Source organism: Lagopus leucura, unplaced genomic scaffold (genome assembly GCF_019238085.1).
Source record: "Lagopus leucura isolate 7727_CA_CO unplaced genomic scaffold, USGS_WTPT01 Super-Scaffold_100012, whole genome shotgun sequence".
In the NCBI taxonomy this organism is placed as follows: domain Eukaryota; kingdom Metazoa; phylum Chordata; class Aves; order Galliformes; family Phasianidae; genus Lagopus; species Lagopus leucura.
In genome coordinates, this window is record NW_024962267.1 from 1482025 (window position 1) to 1498556 (window position 16532).

The following is a 16532-nucleotide window of genomic DNA, read 5'->3' on the forward strand; positions in this document are numbered from 1 at the left end:
AGATAGGAACCAGAAAATACTGTTTTTTCTTGAGAAATAACAGTTTATATCAACAAATAAAGTAGAACAGGCTCCAGTTTCCAGCCTCGAGGACAAGAGACACTTTGCATGGCTGTCAGTGGGCTTCATTCCACTTTTGAGAGTATGCTCTGGCTTCATTTGGTTTACAGGATGTGTCCTGGGAGACTGCATAAGAACTCTGAAGCATGTCACTGACATTAAGTAATGACAGTGAAATATCTATGCACATGTCCTATTTATTCGATATTTATTTTTTTCATGTGGAAGATGCATGGTAGTTTTCCAGAAGCCCTCACTGGAATCTTTTACGATTAAATATATACAGACACACACATATATATGAAACAGAAAAGACCTATCCAAAAATAGAGGATAATTCCCTTTAAATATTTTTTTTTTTTAAATAAAAATTGCATTTACTCACTATTTCCTAAATTTCTATTTAGGTCTCTCCTCCTTCTCCATTAATGAGTGCACATTTATGCATATATCAGCTGTAAACTAAAAAAAAAAAAAAAAAAGGAATATTTTTGGCATAGGCACATATTTCGCACATCTGGATTTCATTCAAAGGAAGAGGGAAATCAGGAAAACAAGGATACAACAATGGCTTAAAGAACAGGGGGGGAAATAAGATGGAGATCTAGAAGAAAATACTGATTTTGTTGTGAACAATCATCAGTAAAACATCATGGTTCATGGAGACTAATTAGGAAACTGGATCCAATCATTGAGAAATACTTTTAAGATTTAAGAATATAAGGAATTAAACTGACAAAATGGAAAGGTCTGAAGTGCTGCAGGATGTAGAATGAGCAATTGCAGGAGAGCAACTAAAAACAGCAGTCAGGGCTGGAACACAGATTCCAAAATGCATGTGTTCTTTAGGAAAAACAAAAATAGACGTTAAAGGGTGTCTGATGACTTTATAGACTGTGAAGACATAAAAAGGGATATGCTGGATAGAACAGTCTGGTCATGTCAAAATAATAGACATAGTGGAAAAAAAAAAATGAAGTGTGTTGGAGCAGTCCTAGAAATTATGCAATAGAACTCCTAGATTATATCTGGACTTAAAGGGGGCTGGGGGAAAGAGCACCAATACTGAAGAAGGCAGAACAGGGGAATTGATCCAGACTAGATTATTTGTATTAGTTCAAGGCTTAAATCTATACATACATACATAAATATATGTAAAAGCAGAGTGCAATTTACAATGGGTTTACCAATTTAATAATTATCAAGCTAATTTCTTTGATAATGTGGCTGGTTTTTAGCAAAGGAAATACTGACTCATATAACTGCACATCTGTATATACAGATTGCCTTATGTATTAACAGCTGGAAAGACAAATGTGTAAAAAACCTGAAAATTTGTTAAGGAATTACTTAAAGATGTATAATGACAGAGAGTATTGAAAGGGCAGCTACTGAGCTGGAGGAGGTTTGGTATTGAAATTCCTCAGAAACCAGTCTCAAAAATCCCTTAAATTCAGAGCTAAATAAGAAGGAGGAACATACAATAGACATCTGCAGACTGCACAAAATTAAAATGCAACATCAGCACAGAGAAAAATCACAATATCATTCAGGAAAAATATCATGATCCATGTAAACATGGGCAAAGAATGGAAATTTGTACAAATTAAAAATTAGCAGTGGAAAAAATTGCTGCAAGTTCAAACTTAACCACATGGAGAAGGGAACAGAAAAAAACTGAAATGGATAAATTGAGCAAAAGATGGACTTTCACCAACTAATGCAATGTAAGGTTATGCAGCTGTAAAACATAAACAATATTTTTTTTCCTGAAAGCATTAATGTCATTGCACAGTGAAACCTTACTAGAACTGTAATTCTGTTTCTTTCAAAGAAGATTAATTTGAACTGGAAGAACAGAGAAGACTTATAGGGGTGACACTGGGCACGAAGAGTCTACGTTCCCAGAGAATAAAAGAAGTTGTCTTGCTCTGCCCTGCCCAGGCTGAATAGAAATATGATTCCTCTCTCAAATAAATAAATACATAAAAAAAATAATAATAATAAAAATAATTAAAGAAAAAAAGCATTAGCAAAGCATATACGCTTGAGATGAACTATTTAAGTCAAAAGACAACATTGGTACAAGAACAAATAAGAATAAAACAGCTATAAATAAGTTTATGCTGCAAATTAGAAGATTTGTAACTCCCAGGGCAGTAACATTATCGAACAGCCAACCAGAGTCCTGAAGGACAAAAATAATTAGCTCATGTTAAGACATAGCTTTATCATTTTATAACATGATACATGGTGACAGTAGGGGACTGGACTTTGAGATTCCCTGAGCTCCTTTGTATTTTATATACTCATCTCAGAAGGGTTACAGAGCTCTTCTCAGTCTGAGGAAAACTGGTGGGACTATGCCAGTGATGAGAACATTAAGAGAAAGATGGGAAACATCAACCTGGCACAGAGCCACACTGAGGAATGAACTATTTTTTCGATACTGGGGCTGCTCCTCTCTGTGCATCTCAGAGAATGGACACAGTCTTTTTCCGCCTGCATAGGTTTGCATGTGGATATGTCCTGAGAAAACTTCAAATATAGAAAGGACTAAATAGAAATAACAATGTATTTTTGCTCAGTTCTTCAGCATAATTCACTGGTGTGTTCCCAGGTTAAGCTCCAAACAGCGTGACAGAGCTCGGCATTCTAGCTTGGCAAAACCATTCAGCTGCAAATATGCATTACCTGCTCCATTTCTATTTAAATACTAACACAGTATCTTTTCTTCTCCTGTGCCTTTATTTTAACTAATGACTTTTCATTCTCATCCTCTGATATTGACATCTATACTGGTATATGATAAAATTCTTTTGGTCTACATCTATAAACCTCCAAAATACCCATTTTGTGCTGTTTTTTCCATGTTTTTTTTTTTTTGGTTTTTTTTTTTTTTTTTCCTTAAGATATCCCCTAAGATAGTGCTTAGGGGTTGTGAAAAGTGGTTTTCCTCTTATGAACTTTAAGCATGTGGCAGTGATCAAATGGGTACAGCTGTCCTTTAAGGACACTGGCAATTATTGTCATCATACCTCCTGTTAGGCAGTTCAAATTGCTTAAAACTTTGATAATGATTACTTGACTGCATTTAAATGAAGGTCATTTACCCTTCCATTCCCTACGTATATAGCTTTTTTTGTGCAACACGCCTCAAGGCCCTTTCCAAAGAAGACTAATCAGTACACAAAATTATATTGAAGCAAATAACCTTGTCACAAATTCCATTACACAGTAAAAGCTAAATAAAAAATAATAGCTTTCCTGTCTGTATTTAAAAATATATATCCACTTAGTGTCAAGCTTTTCAAGTAGAAGAGAATGCCACAGAAGAGCACAGATCGTTCTGCGCAGCAAGAAAACAAAAAGTAAACTATTGCTGTGGCATGCTTAACCAATACTCACCCTACGTTACCAGTACAACAGGCAATTGCAAAAATCAGTACCTTCAAAATGCTGCCTCATGCTAAACTCAAAATTTTTCAATGGAAATTTCAAAGGAACAACTGAAGCAGTGTCTAGGAAGGCCAACCAGCCAGTGGAACAGAAATCACCTTGTCTAGTGATAATAACTGTTTTAAGGTTTGATTGGGGCAAGACTAGCATCAATCTGACATTTACTTAAAGGAGAGCTGTAACCGTTTTGCTCAGCCTGCCAGTTCAAAAGGAAAGAAAGATTTCTTCCCATAAATAGAGGTAATTTCTTATCTATGTACACATACAACATCCTACACTAGCTCAGACAAGTGAATGCACTTCCCCTGCTTGCAAGTCTAGACAGGAGAAAAGATGACTGATAATGTCACTCCCATTCCATAGTGGGCTTGTTGGCTACTTACTGGCAACTCTGATGTTGACTGTAAATACAGCAGTCTCCAAAAAATCCTGCAGATTCTTTGTATCACGAAAAATATCAAGTAAAAACAGTCTGGAAATGACTTTTTCTTCAGTAGTGATGGATCCTAACTAAAGAAGAGATTTGATCCCACATTTGTGCCAAATCAGCCCTTCGCATGTCAGAAGTCTGGGACTACAACTGCAAGAAAACTAGTACAAAAGAAGCTAAAATGACAAAATCTTAGTCTGCTAAAAAATGTAGCATTAAATTTATAGCACTAGTTGTGCTGCAGAATATCATGTTGAACACAGAACTCCAGTAATCGCTCTTGCAGATATGTTCTGTGATAGTTCCTCAAAAGAAAAAAGCAGAAACCAAATGAAAACAGATGCAACCCTTCAGAAGAGAGAAAACATCTAGATGACAAGAGAGGACAACAGCCACCTAATCTTCCATGTAATTTACGCTTTTTTTTGGCTACCAAGTGCATGATAGGGAAGGAGAGGAGAAGAAAGATTAAATGCAAGGGAGAGCTGTAAATATGCACAGAAACAACTATTTGCATTATTGCCAATTTTAGCTTGTGAAAAATGAAGAAAATAAGGAAGCATGATATAAATGATGAAAGAGAAAGAAAACATTTGGGAAACTGATTTTTAAAATTAAAGAAAACAGCTCATATAAATAAAACTCTTGCTGCACAGTAATCTACAAGATGCCTCTGCTTAAAGTGATGAAACAGTCTTTGTTCACAGAGTTCTGGCTGCCAACATTTATACAGAGTTTGGCATACTATATGGTGATCTTTTCACACACAAAAACAAACACAATTTTCTTTTGGAAGCTACAAACCTCTTCTGCAATTGCAACTGAGATGATTTATTGGCCAATTGACACTTCTTGAATTAATTCTTCTTCAAGTATAACCTAGGAAATTCCATCTCCTATCGGTTATGTCAGATTTGACTGCCTCAGGTGAAATTTCTCCTTTCTTAATTATTTTATTATCTCATTAATTCTCCCAGTCCATTAGTTACACTCCCATGTTCCCCTCAGAAGAAATCTCTTCTTTCTCGAGGTCTATACCTTTCATGAACCTCAAATAAACAATGTCCTCCCTTGGTAATCTCTTCGCTATACTAAATATGTTTCACTACTGTCATTTCCCTTCAGAAGCTAACCAGTGCTCATTTTTTACTTGCCGGCTTTTTTCCAGCTTTCCTGTACTCACAATTCCAGAGGAGAACTATGTGAACTAAAGTGATCCTCTTAAAGTTGGAAGTACGTGTCTGCTCTTCTCTATTCTGTGCTATGACTGTAAAGTACCTCCAGAAAAGTACTTTTGAAAACTGTACATTGCAAACCACATTTTAGCTGTTGCTCACTATACCTTTGTGTAAGGTGTTAATAAAAGGTGACATGCACTATGCAGCAAATTCATCAATGAAAAAAGCAGTGTGTATTTTGGTGCCACACTGAAGGGAACAGCTTAGTACGGATACTCTTTCACAACTGTTGATCCCTGGGACAGGCTGCCCACTGCAGGGCTGGGGAACCTTCATTCCTGGAATTTGTCACACCTCAGGCTCTGACTTGTCAGTCAGACAAGGCTCTGACTGATCTGATCTAACCCTGAACAAGCTCTGCTTTTAGCAGAAGGCTGAGACCTCCAGGGGTCCCTTCAAACCCAACCTACTCTCTATGAATCACAAGCTTTTGATTACCGCACAACGTAGAATCTCACATCAGCTGTATGCAGAACTACCCAGGAGATCTTCTGCTGTGCTACTGTTTCACTTACAGTCTGAAACTAAGTACAAGAAATACAAAGACTGGACCTCTTCTCCTGGTAGTACTGAGACAGATTTATATTTATATAAATCTTTAGTGGATTCAGCTTTTCTTAGACTGTAGGCAATTTACAGATTGTGAGAACAGAGAAGACGGCTGGATCACACTGGAACAAGGATACTAACTCAACAGAATATCTAAGAAAATCATCAGTATAATGGCTGTAACACCTGCAGTATGGCAAAACTTGGAACTATCCCTTTGGCAAAGGGATTGGTTAGCAAAGACAGGAGTAAGGCTACCATTTTCACCAAATGATTCCAGCTCCTTCTGGAAAAAAAGACTCAGTAGTTTCTGAGAAGGGATTAGGTTTATATATAGGGCTCCCTCCCAAAACTGAAGGCATAAATGGAGCCTGCCTTGTCTCAGATAGTCAATATGTAACATAGAAATACTGCTGTCAGTCCATTTGGGATTAGAACTGACTTACTTTTTCTAACTTTTCTCAAGAATACCCTTATTTCTGCAGCCTGAGTTAGAGGATCATATATTTCATCTTATCCAAGGCCTTCCTGTCCATGTGCTACTCATTTATGGCAAATCATCAAACCACTGTAATACTGTTTCCTCTACAAGAGGATCGAATTCAGTGCTTCTGAGGACAGTCTCTGCTCATAGCAGTATAGACATTATTTTAGACACAACTAGAAATGGCAGAGTCCCTTCGGGGTTGGATTTGCTAGCCCAGTGTCTAACACAGAATAAACACAGTAAGAGCTCTGAGTCAAGATGTGTGGTATGCTCCAGTGAAGAGCAAAAGAAAAAGAAACTAAAAATGGCAACACAATAAAAACAAATTATATATATTTTTTAAAAAGCTCAAGTAGCAAATCAATTTAAGCGTAATACCTCAAAGAACAAAAAGGTGCTCAAGGCTACTAAATACTTAATTGACAGTTCATTCTTCAATATATTGACTATCACAGCACTGAATTATCAAAATTATATGAGATCTGCTCTGAAAGTAATGCCTCTTATTTCATTATGTTGGGCCACAACATCAGAGGTGCATATTGGTGGGATGGCAGTAGAAGTTGAACCTTTCCATCAATATTCCATTACATTTTGTTACTGTGCAACAGATAGAAATAACGTGGAACTGTGGAAAAAAAATGGCATCCACTGACATTCATTCACGCTTTCTGAATGTTTAAGATAGAGACAAAAATGTCGAGGTGAGCACAATGAGTGACACACTTCAGCAGTGGCATCACCTCCACTGGTACAAATTTTTATGAAGCAGGCATGCAGGCTCTTGTTCATAGCTGGCAAAAACGCATAGCTAACAGTAGCGACTACACTGAAAAACAGTGGTTTACAGCTGAGAATTTGAACTTTCAAGTAGCGTTATTGTATTCTTGTGTATCTGTATTCTTAATGGGATGAGTTTCAACAAGGCCAAATGCCGGGTCCTGCACTTCGGCCACAACAACCCCAGGCGACGCTACAGGCTTGGGGCGGTGTGGCTGGAGGACTGCGTAGAGGAAATGGACCTGGGGGTATTGATTGATGCTCGGCTGAACATGAGCCGACAGTGTGCCCAGGTGGCCAAGAAGGCCAATGGCATCCTGGCTTGCATCAGAAACAGTGTTGCAAGCAGGAGCAGAGAGGTGATTGTTCCCCTATATTCAGCACTAGTGAGGCCGCACCTCGAGTACTGTGTCCAGTTTTGGGCCCCTCACTGCAAGAAAGATATTGAGGCCCTGGAACGTGTTCAAAGGAGGGCAACAAAGCTGGTGAGGGGTCTGGAACACAGGCCATATGAGGAGAGGCTGAAGGAGCTGGGAATGTTCAGCCTGGAGAAGAGGAGGCTCAGGGGAGACCTTATTGCTCTCTATAACTTCCTGAAGGGAGGTTGTAGTGAGCTGGGGGTCGGCCTCTTCTCTCGTGTCATTAGTGATAGGACCAGGGGGAATGGTTTCAAGCTACGGCAGAGGAGATTCAGGCTGGACATGAGGAAGTATTACTTTTCAGAAAGGGTGGTCAGGCACTGGAATGGACTGCCCAGGGAGGTGGTGGAATCACCGACCCTGGGGGTGTTCAAGGAAAGACTGAATGTTGCGTTGAGGGACATGGTTTAGTAGGAGCTATTGGGAATAGGTGAACGGTTGGACTGGGTGATCTTTTAGGTCTTTTCCAACCTTAGTGATTCTATGATTCTATGATTCTATTTCTTGGTATCTGCTGTCATTTCCACGGAAATAAATAGGAGGCATCACTTTTGGAGTGACCTACCGAATCACTGAAAAATCTTGTGTGCTTTCCAGCAAGAACATGCCTACCCTGAAGTCAGATTGGAATTTCTTGAATTGGTATTTAGCAAGCAAGACAGCAGCTTGCCAAACTGGATCCTCCAAAATTTGCTTGCTTAAAGAAGATGCAGGTTGATAAACTCTTCCACAATTACATTTCTTCTGGAACAAATTAAAGAATAACACATTTCATTTATAAACACTGTAGAGATACAGCTAATTTTTCTGAACTTTTGTCCAGGCTGTCATAATGATAAAACACTGAAAAGTATTTTCAACACAAGCTGAAAATATACCCCCCAAAAAGAGCAGACAATAGACTCACAAAAGGAGGCCAATATTTGGATTTCTTCCACCACTGCTTAAAGTTTTTGATATGTCTAGACAAATAATTCAGTTTTAAAATAAAAATCACGTAGAAAGGAAACACTGTATGTCATTCAATTCTTAAGTCTTATCCATTCAGGAAAAAAAAAGTTAATGTAAAGTTTTAAGGTGGAGGATGCAGTGATTGTTTTGATAATCTGACAATCACAGGTTTTGATTATTTGATAATCACAAAAGCATGCAGGTTTGTCTTTGAACTTGCTAAAAATGTACATAGGTTGCTCCAAAAGTAATGCCTCCTATCTATTTCCATGGAAACTACAACATATAAGAAGAGCTGAGCAACACTATTTGATAGAACAAATTCTCAGCAACAAAACACAATTTTTCAACAGTACTACTGAGGAAATGTAAGCTATCTTCAGTAAAAGACAAACATGCCATCTTCATGAAAGAAAAACCAACCATGCAACTCAAAAGCATAAATGTTTAAGACTACCATTACTTGTGATATCACTTATTTGAAAGCTTTTACATCCAGTAGCAAGGTAACCTTCTTAGACTGCCTGGAGAATTGGTTTAAGATATCTCAGTGGGATATCAGACATAAACTGGCTGAACTGTTAACCTGAAAGAAACCATCCAGTATTGCCCTAGAATTAATTAGTTCCACTTTAACATGGAAAAGGATTTCAGTGGGAAAAGTGCCAGAACGAGAGCCATCAAAGCAGACCTCTGGTAATCACCAGAGAGCAGGAGTATTAATCTATCTGATTAATCTGTTGAGCTGTAATAGTTCCTCAAGGGCAGTGTGATGAGCTGGTAGGTGAACCTGGTGTCATTCTTCTATCTCCTGCTCTGCAAGGATATTGGTCTCTGCAAGAAGGCTTGTTGGCAACATCAATATTTCCTATTTGCCTTGATATGAACTGGCTGAAAGTAGATGGATATGTCTCTGTGAAATTTTTGCAATGCTTTTTTGCCAGAACCATACTGTCCTTGCTTAAACCAAGTAGGACTGAAGCACTCCAGAACCCTTGAGAGGAATAGTGAGCAATGATGCTATCACAGAAGCTATCACGGAAGCCAATCCTGACACAAGAAGAAAATATGTCCTGGTAATAAGATCTGTTAGGAACCCCTTTGCTGGGGAAGCAGAGCAGGGTTTTGACAATCAAAAGAGAAAAGCAACACAGTAAATAAGTTAATAACTGACTATACAGTATTGTCAGCCTTTTGCTACATTAAAACACTACTGTGCTCCGCAGCAGTAGGTCTCAAAATTTCTGGCTTCTGTTAAGAATCCAAAAGCTGGGAGTCACAAGTCTGGAGACAGAATGTGGTTTCACTGTATTTCAGAGAGGATTTCTCCTTCTATCCCCCTGCAACCTTTTAAAAGAAGATAACTGTATTTAACTCAGTTCCTGGTCCCTAAGAGAAAACTTACTAAAGCTATCCAAAACTGATGTGCTGAAGAAAGCATGATGGCAGAGACAGTGTTATATGCCAAGCACCAGCAAGGAAATTCATTGTTGACTGAACAGAAACATTTATAGTGTCAGTAAACTTCTACAAGCATTTGGACTGACACCAGTGAGAAAAACTAAGACAAATGCCAGTTGTTGCCAAGGACAAGGTGCAATTAAGAGTTTTCCAGACATAAAATATGAGACAAAAGGAACGGACAGCAAATCATTATCAAGCAAACTCAAATCATGAAACTGGAACAAAAAGCTTAACATACATTATTTCAAGAACAGACAAAATGATGCCAATGATTTAAAGTCCAGAAAAGATGCTAGTGCTGAATCATCAGGAGTCATAACTTCATCTGTCCAGACTCCTAATAGAGGAAATGCTTGCATTTCTGTCACGTTTTTAAAAAGATAGTATTTTCTACTGAAAAAATCTTTACCAAATCTGCTAGCCTCCACTTGGCAGTTGCATATAGAGTACTTTTAAAAGGGAACCATGTTACTTTAGGAAGTGAAGATTGAGCATCTTTTCTTTAACTCATCAACTTGCTATTTTTTCTCCATATTTTATCTCCATTCATACATTAAGCACTTCTTCTCTCCTTTCTTGGCCATCTCAGCTCTAGAATCACACCAGGACTCAATCACTTCACAGTCCCTGACCTAGAGTATTGACTCAGTGCAACAAGAGATGCTTCAATGCTGTGGAAGACACCATTCAGTTATGAAGAGTAACTAAACCATGAAACCATATTATTACTTAGCACCCATTCATTTAGTCCAATAATATGTTTAAATATCTTTAAGTTCTTTAATCAGTAATGTGACACCGGTAAGACTAGAAGAAAAAAGTCCAAATGCCTTTTTGGAGCATGATCAGATCAAACTTTCCAATTTGTTCCCCACTCCAAAATAACAGTAGGTAGCCTTTTAATAGCCTTCTTTGAAAGACAAATTTAGTTCATACACACCAGTTTAGGTTACATAGATTATTTAGTTAATATGGGCTAGTATACTTTTCAAATAGATACTTGCCAGCCATTTAATCTTTCGTAACAGGCTTGTTCCCTTTCAAACCCTATACAGATACCGTATTCCTATGAAAAATCCCATTAGTCCCACCTTTCATTATCAAAGGCAATTTAGAATTCAGTCATTCTACCATAGCCGAGGGCATACCAAAGACCAAAAATTACTTCAGAAAAATTATTTCTCAGAAATGGTCCAGAAGGAAATTACAAGCCTTCTCTCTCCACTACTCTTTTTCTTTCAATATTCAACTGTCACAATACTTAATGTGTCTTCCTATTTATTTAGCCTCCCACTCATAACAAGAAACATTATTTTCTTCATTTTATAAATCTATGTGACACAACAAATCGTTTAGATAAATACAAGATGAATTCTAATGAAGTCAATCCCCAATCTTGGAAATTATAACATTACTGGTAAATAAATGAGTTCTCTAGCATGGCTACCCCCTGTCCAGTTAACCCAGTACAGATACGACGAAGTAAAACAGTAACAAACATTTCCCACACACAGGAGGGAAAAGAACTACCAATAGAGGAAGAACAAATAACAGAATACTTTGATTACAGTGACTTTAGTTGTAAGAGATCAATAAAGAGCGAAACAGGCAATCCAAATATGTTGATGGATCTCAAAGTTTTTGTCTTGCAAAATCTAGTAAAAGAACACACTCAGAATTACTTTTCTCTCTTCTGTTCAGTCTGGTTTTGTATCTCTATGATAAAAGGATGTATCTTCTGGAATACATCCCAAGTCCAAGAGCCTTTATTGATCAATTTGTAGACTTTAATTATGAATTACTCTACCAATGAACCACAAGTTTCAAAGACTTGCCTTTTTTGGAGGTTCAGCACAAGACACTAAAGAGGACAGAAAGTACTACCTTAAGCAGATATAATCCCAACTGCAATAGACAATGGAAAAAAAACAAAAAAAAAAACAAAAAAAAAAAAACCACATTTTGGCAACATTTGTTTGCCATAAAGAGTAAAAATAATATTATAAAGATAAGTCTTGAGATACAAGCCAGACATTTCAGAATGCATTAATCATTATTAATTAATTAATTAATTAATTAATCATTAATCATGCAGTAGGTCATGTCTGTTGTTAACTTTAAATGGAGAAGCTCGAGGTCTCCTTCTTCCTTCCTTCTAAAATTCTATTAAGCATACCAAATTCAAATCAAGAAAATCTCATAAGTATTAGAATTGGAACAGTAGCTTCTAAGTGAGAAAAATAACTCCAATAAGTGTGGTAAAAATAAGTCTCCTTACCCCGAGACCAATTTTTAGTCTCTCGTCTTCAGTTCCATCCTTTTTAAGATGAAACTTGTAACAAGAATCCATAGTTATGTGGATACAGCAAGTTACTCCTACCTGTTAAAGCCTATCTTCCAGCAAAAGAGAATTCAAGTTAAGTGTGAAAATGGTTTGAGCTGAAAGTTAGCTTTGTGGAAGATGGTCAAGAAGTTAAATTGATTCTCTCGTATTTATCAGAAAATAAACTGAGGAATGTGGTAGAGACTCAAACACAATAGTTTTTAACCCCTGATATGCCCAAGCAGCATTTTATCTAACTGAGAAGCAGAGGGGTAAATCTTCTGCAATAATTCAAACTCTTTGGCTATTGGTAATTCATAAACATATCATATTCAGATAAAGGTTACCCATTTAAAGAACAAGTTCTTTGGGATCTTTAGTGTCAGATTAAAGTACAGAATAACAGCATTCAGCTAGCATATACAAAAAGTAATGTGGAAGCGTTGTTGGGAGTTGAGGCTAACAGCAGGAAAGATTTGGGACTTGGGTACTTTATGTCAAATCCCATATGCGAGTCACATCGTTCTTTTCTCTGACCTATTGATTAATCTAATTCCACTACAACAGCAGCAGAAAGTTGTGAGACACTTTCTTTATCTGTGCACCAAAGTGTTCCCGGTCCTATTGTCAAACAAAGTAAGAGTATTTCCTTTGCCATGAAGAAAAGTTACACTCCTTCCTCCATCAATTGCTAGCAGTGTTGACAGACGGGTGAAGGGCTACATATCACTAACATCTTGTTACACAACATACCAGAAATCTCATTCAGATCAAGGAATGGAGAGATGGAGATCAGGGAGGGCACAAATAAGAGAAAGGAAAAAGAAAGAAAAACCGAAAAACATGAATAAAGCACTTTCATGAAATCTTTCTTTCTTGCCAGCAGAACATTAAATATGTCCAGACCATATAAGTGTCCCATCAGGTAAAGATGATAATGAAGAGAAAGGAAATGTGAAGAAACCTACATGAAGGATTTCGTGTATATTGTTACAAGGGCTTGAAGTACAACAATGCAGGCATTGGAAAAATGATGGGGTAAATTTTATTTTCTTGGTTACAGCTCAAAATGTTTTCCAACCTACACCACTCTTTATAACAAATCTGTAAATTTTCACATTTATCCAGAAAGCATTACACAAATGCAAATCATACTATTGCTTAATGCAGATTCTTTAACTAACAGCCATAATAAATAATTAACATAACATGCACTGCTGATTCACAGTGAAGGGAAAAACCCTACTGCACTGAACTGACAGAACTACAGATACCACTGAAGAAGGAAACCTTATGCTCTTCTTTAGAGACACATAACCCCATCAACCAAAGACCAAATCCAATCTGGCTAGAAAAGAATAGAATTATATCTCAACTGTATTGGAGAATCTGTGATAATGTACTGTAATCATACCAAAAATGTTTAAGTAAATGTTAACAAGCATTAGCTTCAGTGAAGATTCATAATATATCAGGGTGTTGGGCTCACTTATTTATGTGCTACAGGTATTGTAACAGCACTGGTCTTTTGTAACATACTGGGAGCTCTCATCACAGGCATTTTCCCCAAAGGTTTCTACCACAGAGATTGCAGCTGTTCCACTATAGTCCCCAAAATTATTGATCGATTGCCAAAATCCTGTTGACCATTTACCACTCCAGAAACCCTTTCAGTTTCAAACTGTTTTGTATTTTCTGAACACTTGCTAATTACAGGATGGGGTGGAGGATGACAGAGAGAACGTTGTCTCCTCCGCTCTATGCAAACATACACACACAAAATTGCTCTGCTTCTCCAATTTCAGGACAGTCAATAATTAAGAATTAAATTATAGAATTTTGTAGACTGTTTCATAATAAAATAAATGTTACAAGGAGGGGAGGAAACCATTCTTCAAATTCAACAGGATAACAGTTGTTTGTTTGGACATAGAGATTATCCCTTCAAATATAAAATTAAAATAGAAATAAATTTAAAAAAATGCATACACAAAAGAGCAGAGAAATGGCAAACAAAACTGTCATATTATTGTTGGCATCAAAACACAGAAACTTGTAACGTACTTCAATCGAAATCAGATGACCCAGCAGCCTGGGGGAAAGGATATTAATAGTAGCCTAGGCACAGCAGAGAACAGCCTAAAGCCAGCGGCAGGCTCTCCATAGCTCTTCTCAAGCAGCCACCCCAGCATCAGGGCAGCATGGGCTTGGAAAGGCTCCTCTGAGCCCCAGCAGCTCCCAACAGCCCAGTACCACCTGCAGGAATGGGTTCAAATATGCTTCCCAGCACTAGCTTACCCTGCTTTTGAAGAGCTTTTAGGCTACTTCTGCAAAAGACTGTGCTACATAGTGAGAATTGGAGAAGACAATGGAGATACATAGGTTGCTCTGAAAGTAATGCCTCCTACTTATTTCTACATGACAGCAGCTACAATGAGCACAATAACAGTATTGGATAGAGCAAATTCACAGCTACAAAACACTATTTTTCAACATACCATCATTAGCTATGAACAAGAGCTTGCATGCCACGCTCGTAAAAAAGCGCACCAGAGAATATGACTCACTGTTTCACAGCTGCTGTGATGGTGCTGTTGCTAGGAAAACATTACCCTTTCATCTTTCATCAGCCTGAACAGATGGAAGTCTGAAGAAGTCAAATCCTAACAATACAGCAGGTGTGGCAGGGCAGGCCAGTGAAGATTGGCAATGTTTTCCAGTCTTCAAAAAGGTATGGTACCTGCTGTTATGATGTCACAAGAAAAAGCCTGTCTTCTTCTCTGGCCTGACTCTAGAAGTTTGAGCCTTCAGCTCAGTCAGTGTTATGATGCAACAGACAGAGCTGATGGTCTGTGCAGGTTCCAGTAAATCTGGAATGATCACCCTTTTCCTATGCCAAAAGACAGTGCACATCATTTTACCTGCTGGGGGTGACGTCTTGATCTTTTTCTCTGATGAAGAATTCATGTGTTGCCACTCCATGGACTGTTGTTTTGACTATGGCTTGTAGTGGTGACCTTCATCTTGTCACTGGTAATGAATGATGTGATCTAGGAAAGTTCAGTATGAGACCTTCAGTCTCATATTGGTTCAAAAGGTCCCAACAAACTTGCACATAGTGTTCTTTCTGCTTCTGTGTCAGGGGCATGGCACCCATCCAATGCAAACTATGCAATATTCCAACACTGCCACCATAGTTTCAAATGCATTGAAGCCAATATTCATCTCTGTACACAGTTCCCTGGTCATAATCAACCAGTTTGGATGGATTAGCTGATTGATACACACTTCATTTTGTGGTGTGACAGCCATGTTCAGTAGTCAGGAATGTGGCTTGTCCTTCACATCACTGTCACCACTGCTGAAACACACCACCCACTGCCTCACTGGGCTCACATCTACTGTTTGGTCTCCGAAAACATTTAGCAAGCTTTGATGAATGTCACCGGATTTTTTTTTTTGTACATGAGGGAACTCACTGAAACACCTTTGCTTCATATGCAATTCCACGTCAGATGCCATTTTGTCAGACTGCCCCTCTGCTGCCATCTGTCACACAGCAACAACACGTAATGGCATACTGGTAGGAAGGTTCAACCTCTACTGCCATACCACCAACCCTGATACTGTGGGCCAAGATGATAACATAATAACATAGGAGGCATTACGTCTGGAGCAAGTCTCATTGAATTGAAGAAAGTCAGTCTGCTGTGAGCAACGCTTTATCCCCTATTTTGTATTGATAACTTTCCCTTAATGAGAGGCAGGAAAGAAGAAAAACAAACAAAGCAAGATAGAGAAATGGCTTTCATCAACAAAAAAGCATACATCAGCCAACAAGCTGAATAATCACAAAATGGGGAAAAATCCTGATCCAAGCATTAATGATTCAATTAGTATTCATTGAAATACTATTGATTTTAATTAATCTATCTCACATCACTGTACATATCCTATGTGCCTTCTATTACAGTTTAAAAATCATTACTGTATTAGCCTGCTAAGTACTCATACCGTTAAAAATAAGAAAAAGGACACACAAATTTGCCAAATAAATATTTTAAAGCCTTAAATAGCCAATAAAGAAAAATGAAATGTAATTGCTTGTCACTGGACATTATTAATATGGAACACATGCATACACTGCCATCTGTATTATAAACATTGTTTAATTCATTGGAACTTCAGTGTATTAAAATACTGGTAAAAACTGCACCAGCCAAAGTGTATACTTACCAGCTTGTATTTGCACAATACAGAATCTGGCACTGTTTTGTGACTGACTAAAACAGAACACTTTTCATTTATTCTACTGCTCTGCCCTGAACTCATCTAAAATACACAAGAACAAAAAACGTACATGTTCCTGAAG

The 16532-nt window shown here is 37.8% G+C and overlaps 1 protein-coding gene across 7 annotated transcripts in view; it reads right to left on the minus strand.

Annotated features, from left to right (window-relative positions):
• Positions 1 to 16532, minus strand: part of FIGN (fidgetin, microtubule severing factor) — a 100788-nt gene that overhangs the window by 36238 nt on the left and 48018 nt on the right. Inside the window, exon 1 of one of the 7 annotated variants that reach the window (XM_042874794.1) lies at positions 446 to 495. The exons of the other annotated variants lie outside the window; for them this stretch is intronic. The gene's annotated coding sequence lies outside the window, so the exon portion shown is untranslated. Of the gene's footprint in view, positions 1 to 445; positions 496 to 16532 lie in introns of those variants that run through there. 7 annotated transcript variants of the gene reach the window in all.